Here is a 10834-nt window from a genome sequence, read left to right on the forward strand (position 1 = left end):
TTGGTGATTGGGTGTTCAATGGGTATGAATTCATCTACCCCCATCTTCACCCCAGCCTCTTTACAGAGCAAGGAAATCAAGCTTGGGTAAGCCAGTTTGGCTTCAGTGGAATTCTTATTTGCAATTGTGTAGATCTCACAAGCAATCACATGATGCACCTCCACTTCTCTTCCAAGCATAATGCAATGAATCATCACTGCTCTCTTGATGGTGACCTCAGAACGGTTGCTAGTGGGCAATATGGAACGCCCAATAAAGTCTAGCCAACCTCTTGCAATTGGTTTGAGGTCTCCCCTCTTGAGTTGGTTTGGGACACCCTTAGAATTGGTTATCCACTTAGTTCCAGGGAGGCATATGTCCTCTAGAACTTGATCCAACCCCTTATCTACTCTCACCATCCTCCTATTAAAGGAATCAGGATCATCTTGCAGTTGAGGCAACTTGAAGATTTCTCTTATTTTGTCCAGATGGAAGTATATAACTTTCCCTCTGACCATGGTTCTATAGGTATGGTAAGCAGTTCCAGTCATTCTTTGCTTATCTGTTAGCCACAGATTTGAGTAGAATTCCTGAACCATGTTCCTTCCAACCTTTGTCTCAGGATTGGTTAGAACTTCCCATCCTCTGTTTCGAATTTGCTCTTGGATCCCCGGATATTCATCTTCTTTCAGATCAAATTTCACTTCCGGGATCACTGACCTCAGACCCATTATTTTGTGATAATGGTCTTCATGTTCTTTAGTTAAGAACTTCTCTTGATTCCAAAGATTCTTTGGATTATTCTCTTTCTTGCCTCTTAAATTGGTTTGTTTTCCCTTAGGAGCCATGATATTGATGAATCTTGGCTTAGTGATCACGGAAAAGCACACCAAACTTAGAGGTTTGCTTGTCCTCAAGCAAAAGAAAAGAAAGAAGAGAGAGAGAGAAAGAGGAAATTCGAATGGTGTGGGTAAAGGGGGTTCCAAACGTGAATTTATAAGGGAGGGGAGAAGAGATTTCGAAAAAAGAAAAATTTGAAATGAGATTTGAGAAGATATGAAAAGAAATTGAGAAAAGGGTAAGTTTTTGAAGAAGATTTGTGATTAATTTGAAATAGATTTGAAGAATGGTTTGATTTGTGAAGATTTGAAAGTGATTGATGAAAGGTTGAAGTGCATTTATGTAGAAGAGTATGGTTAAAAAGAGGAAAGTTTGAAAAAAATTGAGTTGAAAACAAAAATGTGGTCCCCCCACCTTTCTGGCGTTAAACGCCCAAAATGGCACCCATTCTGGCGTTTAACGCCCATTTGCTACCCCTTTTGGGCGTTTAACGCCCAGCCAGGTGCCCTGGCTGGCGTTAAACGCCAGAAATCCTTTATCACTGGGCGTTTTTCCAAAACGCCCAGGATGCTGCACACCTGGCGTTAAACGCCCAGAATGGTGCCCATTCTGGCGTTTAACGCCCAAAATGCCCCTTACTGGCGTTTTTTCGCCAGTAAGCTCATTTTCTCTGCTTTTTGAGCTGAATCCTTCTGTAACTCTGTGAATTCCTTCATTTTTGATACTTGCCTCTGTAAGAACAATTCATACAACTTTCTAATGACTGGGTTGCCTCCCAGCAAGCGCTTCTTTACTGTCTTTAGCTGGACTTTTACTGAGAATCACTCAAGCCTCAGTTTTGAGCATTCCTGCTCAAAATTTCCTTCAAGATAGTGCTTGATTCTCTGTCCATTTACAATGAACTTTCTGTCAGAATCAGTATCCTGAAGCTCAACATATCCATATGGTGAGACTCCTGTAATCACATACGGACCCCTCCACCGGGATTTGAGTTTTCCTGGAAACAGTTTGAGCCTAGAGTTGAAGAGCAAAACTTTTTGTCCTGGCTCAAGACTCTGGTTGACAACTTCTTGTCATGCCATTTCTTTGCCTTTTCCTTATAAATTTTTGCATTTTCAAAGGCATTGAGTCTGAACTCCTCTAGCTCATTTAGCTGGAGCAATCTTTTTTCACCAGCTAACTGTGCATCCATGTTTAGGAATCTGGTTGCCCAGTAGGCTTTGTGTTCCAGTTCCACAGGCAAATGACAGGCCTTCCCATACACCAATTGGTATGGAGAGGTTCCTATAGGAGTCTTGAATGCTGTTCTGTATGCCCACAGAGCATCATCCAAGCTCTTTGCCCAATCCTTTCTTCGGGCTATCACAGTCCGTTCTAGGATTCTTTTTAGCTCTCTGTTAGAGACTTCAGCTTGCCCATTTGTCTGTGGATGATACGGAGTTGCCACTTTATGGCTGATTCCATATCTAACCATAGCAGAGTATAGCTGTTTATTGCAGAAATGAGTGCCCCCATCACTGATTAGCACTCTGGGGACGCCAAACCTGCTGAAAATATTTTTCTGGAGGAAATTCAGTACGGTTTTGGTATCATTAGTGGGTGTAGCAATTGCTTCTACCCACTTAGATACATAGTCTACTGCCACCAGAATATAAGTGTTTGAGTATGATGGTGGGAATGGCCCCATGAAGTCAATTCCCCATACATCAAACAATTCTATCTCTAATATCCCTTGTTGAGGCATGGCATATCCGTGAGGCAGGTTACCAGCTCTTTGGCAACTGTCACAGTTACGCACAAACTCTCGGGAATCTTTATAGAGAGTAGGCCAGTAGAATCCACACTGGAGGACTTTAGTGGCTGTTCGCTCACTTCCAAAATGTCCTCCATAATGTGATCCATGGCAGTGCCATAGGATCCTTTGTGCTTCTTCTCTGGGTACACATCTGCGGATCACTCCGTCAGCACATCTCTTAAAGAGATATGGTTCATCCCAAAGGTAGTACTTGGCATCTGAAATTAATTTCTTTCTTTGCACACTGTTGTACTCCTTGGGTATGAACCTTACAGCTTTATAATTTGCAATGTCTGCAAACCATGGAGCTTCCTGGATGGCAAAGAGTTGCTCATCTGGGAAAGTCTCAGAGATCTCAGTAGAAGGGAGGGACGTCCCAGCTACTGGGTCTATCCGAGACAGATGATCAGCCACTTGGTTCTCTGTCCCTTTTCTGTCTCTTATTTCTATATCAAACTCTTGCAGAAGCAACACCCATCTGATAAGCCTGGGTTTTGAATCCTGCTTTGTGAGTAAGTATTTAAGAGCAGCATGGTCAGTGTACACAATCACCTTTGATCCCACTAGGTAGGATCTAAACTTGTCAATGGCATAGACCACTGCAAGCAACTCTTTTTCTGTGGTTGTGTAATTCTTCTGTGCATCATTTAGAACACGGCTAGCATAATAAATGACATGCAGAAGTTTGTTATGCCTCTGTCCCAACACTGCACCAATGGCATGATCACTGGCATCACACATTAATTCAAATGGTAATGCCCAATCTGGTGCAGAGATGACTGGTGCTGTGACCAGCTTAGCTTTCAGGGTCTCAAATGCCTGCAAACACTGTGTGTCAAACACAAATGGCATGTCAGCAGCTAACAGGTTACTCAAAGGTTTAGCAATTTTCGAAAAATCCTTGATAAACCTTCTATAGAATCCTGCATGCCCCAGAAAGCTTCTGATTGCCTTAACATTGGCAGGTGGTGGTAATTTTTCAATTACCTCTACCTTTGCCTTATCCACCTCTATTCCCCTGCTTGAAATTTTGTGCCCAAGGACAATTCCTTCAGTCACCATAAAGTGACATTTCTCCCAGTTTAAAACTAGGTTAGTCTCTTGGCATCTTTTCAGGACAAGTGATAAGTGGTTAAGACAGGAGCTGAATGAGTCTCCATATACTGAGAAGTCATCCATGAAGACTTCCAAAAATTTCTCTACCATATCTGAAAAGATAGAGAGCATGCACCTCTGAAAGGTTGCAGGTGCATTGCATAGACCAAAAGGCATTCTCCTATAGGCAAACACGCCAGAAGGGCAGGTGAATGCTGTTTTCTCTTAGTCCTGGGGATCTACTGCAATTTGATTGTAGCCTGAATAGCCATCCAAAAAGCAGTAATAGTCATGACCAGCTAGTCTTTCTAGCATTTGGTCTATGAATGGTAAAGGAAAATGATCCTTTCTGGTGGCTGTATTGAGCCTTCTGTAGTCAATACACATACGCCACCCTGTGACTGTCCTTGTAGGAACCAGTTCATTTTTTTCATTATGAACCACTGTCATGCCTCCCTTTTTGGGAACAACTTGGACAGGGCTCACCCAGGGGCTATCAGAAATAGGATAAATAATCCCAGCCTCCAGTAATTTAGTGACCTCTTTCTGCACCACCTCCTTCATGGCAGGATTTAGCCTCCTCTGTGGTTGAACTACTGGTTTGGCATTATCCTCCAACAGGATTTTGTGCATGCATCTAGCTGGACTAATGCCCTTGAGATCACTTATGGACCACCCAAGAGCTGTCTTGTGTGTCCTTAGCACTTTAATCAGTGCTTCCTCTTCCTGTGGATTTAAAGCAGAGCTTATAATCACTAGAAAAGTGTCACCCTCTCCCAGAAATGCATATTTTAGGGATGATGGTAGTGGTTTGAGTTCAGGCTTAGGAGGCTTATCCTCCTCCTGAGGAATTTTCGAAAATTCCTTTGCCTCCTCTGGCTCTTCCTGATCAGTTTGAGCATCTTTGAAGATGTCCTCAAGCTCTGATTCTAGGCTTTCAGCCATATTGATCTCTTCTACCAGAGAGTCAATAATGTCAACGCCTATGCAGTCATCTGGTGTGTCTGGATGCTGCATAGCTTTCACAGCATTCAACTTGAACTCATCCTCATTGACTCTCAGGGTTACTTCCCCCTTTTGTACATCAATGAGAGTTCGTCCAGTTGCTAGGAAAGGTCTTCCTAGAATGAGAGTTGCACTCTTGTGCTCCTCCATTTCCAGCACCACAAAGTCAGTTGGAAAGGCAAATGGCCCAACCTTGACAATCATGTCCTCTATTATGCCTGATGGGTGTTTAATGGAGCCATCAGCAAGTTGGAGGCATATCCTGGTTGGTTTGACTTCTCCAATCAACCCAAGCTTTCTAATAGTGGATGCAGGTATTAGATTGATGCTTGCTCCAAGATCACATAAAGCTGTCTTGGTGCAAGTGCCTTCTAATGTGCATGGTATCAGAAAGCTTCCAGGATCTTGAAGCTTTTCTGGTAAGCTTTTCAGAATGACTGCACTGCATTCTTCAGTGAGAAACACTTTTTCAGTTTCTCTCCAATCCTTCTTATGACTTAAGATTTCCTTCATGAACTTAGCATAAGAAGGTATTTGCTCAAGTGCCTCTGCAAATGGAATCTTTATTTCAAGAGTCCTTAAATAGTCTGCAAAGCGGGCAAATTGCTTATCCTGTTCCGCTTTGCGGAGTTTCTGAGGATAAGGCATCTTGGCTTGATATTCCTCAACCTTAGATGCTGCAGGTTTATTCCTTACAGAAGTGGTTGAAGAAGCCTTGTTAGAGGGATTACTGTCAGCACTCTCAGGTGTCTGATTTTCCCTTGGCGTTTGGACGCCAGGATTGGGTGGAAAATGGGCGTTTAACGCCAGCTTTTCCCCCTTTTCTGGCGTTTGAACGCCAGAACTGGGCAAGGAATGGGCGTTTAACGCCAGCTTTCCTTCCCTTTCTGGCGTTTGAACGCCAATATTCCTCTCTGGGCTCTTACTGTCCTCAGAGGGATTTGAACAGAGGTTTGGTTGTCCTCTGTCACTTGTTCCTTGTTGGCTTTTTACTCTTTTGAACAGTGTTATTCAAGGTCTTTCCACTCCTCAATTGAACTGCTTGACACTCCTCTGTTATTTGTTTAGATATTTGCTGTTTTGCTTGATTCAACTGTAGTTCTATGCTCTTATTAGCAACTTTAGTTTCATGGAGCATCTCTTAAATTCTGCTAACTGTTCTGTCATCAGGAGCAATTGTTGATTAAGCTCATTCATCTGTTCTTGAGGATTAGGATCAGTGACTAATGCCATGACTTCCTCCTTTGGAACGAACTCATTGCTAGAATACAAGTATTGGTTTCTAGCAACAGTGTCTATAAGCTCTTGAGCTTGTTCAATTGTCTTCCTCATGTGTATAGATCCACCAGCTGAGTGGTCTAAAGACATCTGAGCTTTTTCTGTAAGCCCATAGTAGAAAATGTCTAACTGGACCCACTCTGAAAACATTTCAGAGGGACATTTCCTTAGCATACCTCTATACCTCTCCCAGGCATTATAAAGGGATTCATTATCCTCTTGTTTAAAGCCTTGGATGTCCAGCCTTAGCTGTGTCATCCTCTTTGGAGGGTAAAAATGATTCAGGAATTTGTCTGACAACTGTTTCCATGTCTTTATGCTTGCTGTAGGTTGGTTATTTAACCACCTTTTAGCTTGATCTTTTACAGCAAATGGAAACAGTAATAATCTGTAGACATCCTGATCCACCTCTTTATCATGTACTGTGTCAGCAATTTGTAAAAATTGTGCCAGAAACTCAGTAGGTTCTTCCTGTGGAAGACCGGAATACTGGCAATTTTGCTGCACTATGATAATGAGTTGAGGGTTTAGCTCAAAGCTGCTTGCTTTGATGGGAGGTGTACAGATGCTACTCCCATATGCAGCTGTAATGGGGTTAGCATATGACCCCAGAGTCCTCTTGGACTGATTAATTCCACTTAAGTCCATAATGGACAAAAGGGAAATGATGATGATTGCAAAGAGATAAATTTTTGTTTATTTTTATTTTTTTTTGAAATAACCGAAAAAATATAAAATTAAAATAAAATAAAGGAAAATTAAAATGAAAATTCGAAAATCAAAAGAGAATAAGATCAAAGCAAATTGAGAACTGAATCAATTAGTAAAAAAAAGATTTTGAAAACAGCAATTACAAGGATATGATTGAAAAATTTTTATGAAAAAGATTTGATTTTTTTTAAAAAAAAGAAAGAGAAAAACACAAAAAGACACCAAACTTAAAATTTTTAGAAAATCAAACACACAGTTTTCGAAAATTTTAAGAGAAAAACACAAATAGGACACCAAACTTAGAACTTTTATGAATCAAAAAGAGGGACTAAGAACATGCAAAATTCGAAAATTAAAAGAAAAACAAAAGCATGCAATTGACACCAAACTTAGAATATGAAACTAGACTCAACTAAAAGACTCTAAACCAACAAAAATAAAAAGTCCTAATCTAAGCAACAAGATAAGCCGTCAGTTGTCCAAACTCGAACAATCCCCGGCAACGGCACCAAAAACTTGGTGCACGAAATTGCAATAACACTTTTGCAATCCCGCACAACTAACCAGCAAGTGCACTGGGTCGTCCAAGTAATACCTTGCGTGAGCAAGGGTCGATCCCACGGAGATTGTCGGCTTGAAGCAAGCTATGTTTATCTTGTAAATCTTAGTCAGGATACCAGAAATTATCAGGATTGATTGTAAAAAGCAAAAGAACATGAAATGGTTACTTGTATTGCAGTAATGGAGAATGGGTTGAGGTTTGGAGATGCTCCATCTTCTGAATCTCTGCTTTCCTACTGTCTTCTTCATCAAACACGCAGGGCTCCTTCCATGGCAAGCTGTATGTAGGGTTTCACCATTGTCAGTGGCTACCTCCCATCCTCTCAGTGAAAATACGTCCCTGATGCTCTGTCACAGCATAGGCTAATCATCTGTCGGTTCTCAATCAGGCCGGAATAGAATCCAGTGATTCTTTTGCGTCTGTCACTAACGCCCCGCCCTCAGGAGTTTGAAGCACGTCACAGTCATCCAGTCATTGAATCCTACTCAGAATACCACAGACAAGGTTTAGACCTTCCGGATTCTCTTGAATGCCGCCATCAGTTCTAGCTTATACCACGAAGATTCCGATTAAAGAACCCAAGAGATAACTACTCAATCTAAGATAGAACAGAGGTGGTTGTCAGGCACATGTTCATAGTTGAGAATGATGATGATTGTCACGGATCATCACATTCATCCGGATTAAGAACAAGTGTTATCTTAGAATCGAAGCAAGCATGATTGAATAAGAAACAGTAGTAATTGCATTAATCCATCAAGACACAGCAGAGCTCCTCACCCCCAACCATGGGGTTTAGAGGCTCATACTGTGGAAAGAAACGTGTAAGAAATGCTATGAGGTCATAAGGTACGGATACAATGTCAAAAGATCCTATTAATAGTAAACTAGTGTCCTAAGGTTTACAGAAATGAGTAAATGACATAAAAATCCACTTCCGGGCCCACTTGGTGTGTGCTTGGGCTGAGCAATGAAGGAATTTCGTGTAGAGACCTTTTCTGGAGTTAAACGCCAGCTTTCATGCCAGTTTGGGCGTTTAACTCCAAATTTTATGCCAGTTCCGGCGTTTAACGCTGGAATTTCTGTAGGTGACTTTGAGCGCCGGTTTGGGCCATCAAATCTTGGGCAAAGTATGGACTATTATATATTGCTGGAAAGCCCAGGATGTCTACTTTCCAATGCCGTTGAGAGCGCGCCAATTGGGCTTCTGTAGCTCCATAAAATCCACTTCGAGTGCAGGGAGGTCAGAATCCAACAGCATCTGCAGTCCTTTTCAGTCTCTGGATCAGATTTTTGCTCAGGACCCTCAATTTCAGTCAGAAAATACCTGAAATCACAGAAAAACACACAAACTCATAGTAAAGTCCAGAAAAGTGAATTTTAATTAAAAACTAATAAAAATATACTAAAAACTAACTAAAAGATACTAAAAACATACTAAAAACAATGCCAAAAAGCGTACAAATTATCCGCTCATCAATGACCCAATAGATCAAATAATTGTAATTGTTCATGGAAACTTGGCAAACGTAAATGTTAAATTCAATGCCCATCTTGGATACGCTATACCTTTATCAACTGAAAATCTTGGAAGATCTATAAGCTTAGCTTATAAATTTCACAGAAAGAATCTAATGGAACAAGATGATGAACCATTTTCAATTACATATGCAATAAATTATGCTTTAACAAATAGTCATCATAGTATAATATTTAAAAACAGAGAAAGAATTTATGTGGATGAATTATTTCAGAAAATTGTAAAAACAGAAATACCAAAATATAAAGCTATTGAAAACCCAGTTCTATTATTAAAAGAACCATCAGGAAAATTAGTTTCATCGAATTTTCAAATAAGAGAATCTAAAATTAATAGCCCTTTAAGTTTATCTAAGTTAAAAATTAAAGAAGAAAATTCTGAAATAAAAGAACTAACAAGAAAGGTCGAAAAATTAAATGAAACCCTAAACACTAAATTATGACAATAAATAAAGAAGAAATATATGTAACTTATCAAGACAAGAAACAAGAGCTATTTGAAAGAGAAAATCGTTTGAATTATTTACAGTTTTCTGAAATAAATCAAAGAGCATTTGAAGCCCTAAAAATAATCTATGACAAGTTGAAAAGAGAAGTTAAAAAGCTAGAGAAATTAATAGAATCTCTAGAAAATAGTGATGAATTAATGATAGAGTTTGCAGAAATTTTAAAATAAATAATGAAGCATAAAAAGATTGAAAAACCAGAAAATAAAATAAAAAGAAATAGGACGAGAAAATTAAAAGGTAAAATAAAGGAGTATGAAAGGGAATTAAACAATCTTCAGATTGAAATTGATGATCTTATAATAAAAAGGATAGAAATAAGAATAAATATAAACAAGTTGGAATTAAACTTAAAAAATTTATAAATGCCTGGAAAACCATATTATGACTTAAAAGAATTAAAGATCTTGAAAGAAAAAATGGAGAATGAAATTGAAAAATTAAACAGATATTTAGAAACAGGAGAAAGTGTAGAAATAAAAGGAGTTATTGAGGATTTGAGAAATTATATTAAAGAAAAAGACAAACAGATAAAAGATTTTATATACAATAATCCATGCAAAAAAGAATATTATAAACTAAAACAAGATTGAAAAGTTATAAATCAAAACATCAAAGACTAGTAATAAATGCAAGAGAAATAGTAGAAATGGTCAATACTTTTTATCAAAATCCTTTAAATAAAGCACCTATACAAATTATAAACTTATTCAAAGTAAAATATGAAGAGTTAATAATTTCGAAAAAGAAATTAAAAGAAAAGTCGAAGTTAAAAAATTGGTATCAGAGCCAAGTTAACGATTAAGGGCAACACTTTCTCTTTAAGCAACACTTTTGGTGACACACTTTTAAATCAAATAAAACAAAAATCTGTAAATCTGTACAAAAATGCATCTGTACAGTAGATGGACCCTTTAGCCAATTGTCCAGCCAAAATCCCGTAACTATGTATGGCACACTTTTCATCAAATTCCCAGCAACTATGTAATGCCTTCCATAGCTCTGACTTTCTTGACCGGTTGTTGGTACTACCCTGCCACGTTCTATATGATACTTGCTCTGTAAAACCTTTGTCTATAAGGTATTTGGATTATTAATCAGGTTCTAGCATATCTTCATAAGGAAAGTGGTGTTCACAGGTTCTAGCATATCTTCACAAGAAAAGCGGTGTTCATAGTTTCAAAATTTTTTAAACCTAGTCCATCATTCTCCTTTAACCATATGAACTCTTTTTGTTTTATCATCTGATCCACACACAAAATTTCTTTAGACCTTTTCAATGCTATTACATATGGCTTTCGGGATCTTACCATGCTATATAGCAAAATTTGCTATTGATCCTATTGAGGCTTGGGCTAAGACAACTCTCCCTACCACAGATAAACTCTTTTGTTTCCACCCCTTAAGTTTGGAATTAACCTTATCCAAGATATGTGCATATCACCTCTTCTTTCTCCTGCCTCCATAATACAGCCCCAAATATCTTCCAACTTCCTTTGTTTCCTTAAATCTAGAGGTTTCAAT

Source organism: Arachis stenosperma, chromosome 5, assembly GCF_014773155.1.
Source record: "Arachis stenosperma cultivar V10309 chromosome 5, arast.V10309.gnm1.PFL2, whole genome shotgun sequence".
Classification (NCBI taxonomy): domain Eukaryota; kingdom Viridiplantae; phylum Streptophyta; class Magnoliopsida; order Fabales; family Fabaceae; genus Arachis; species Arachis stenosperma.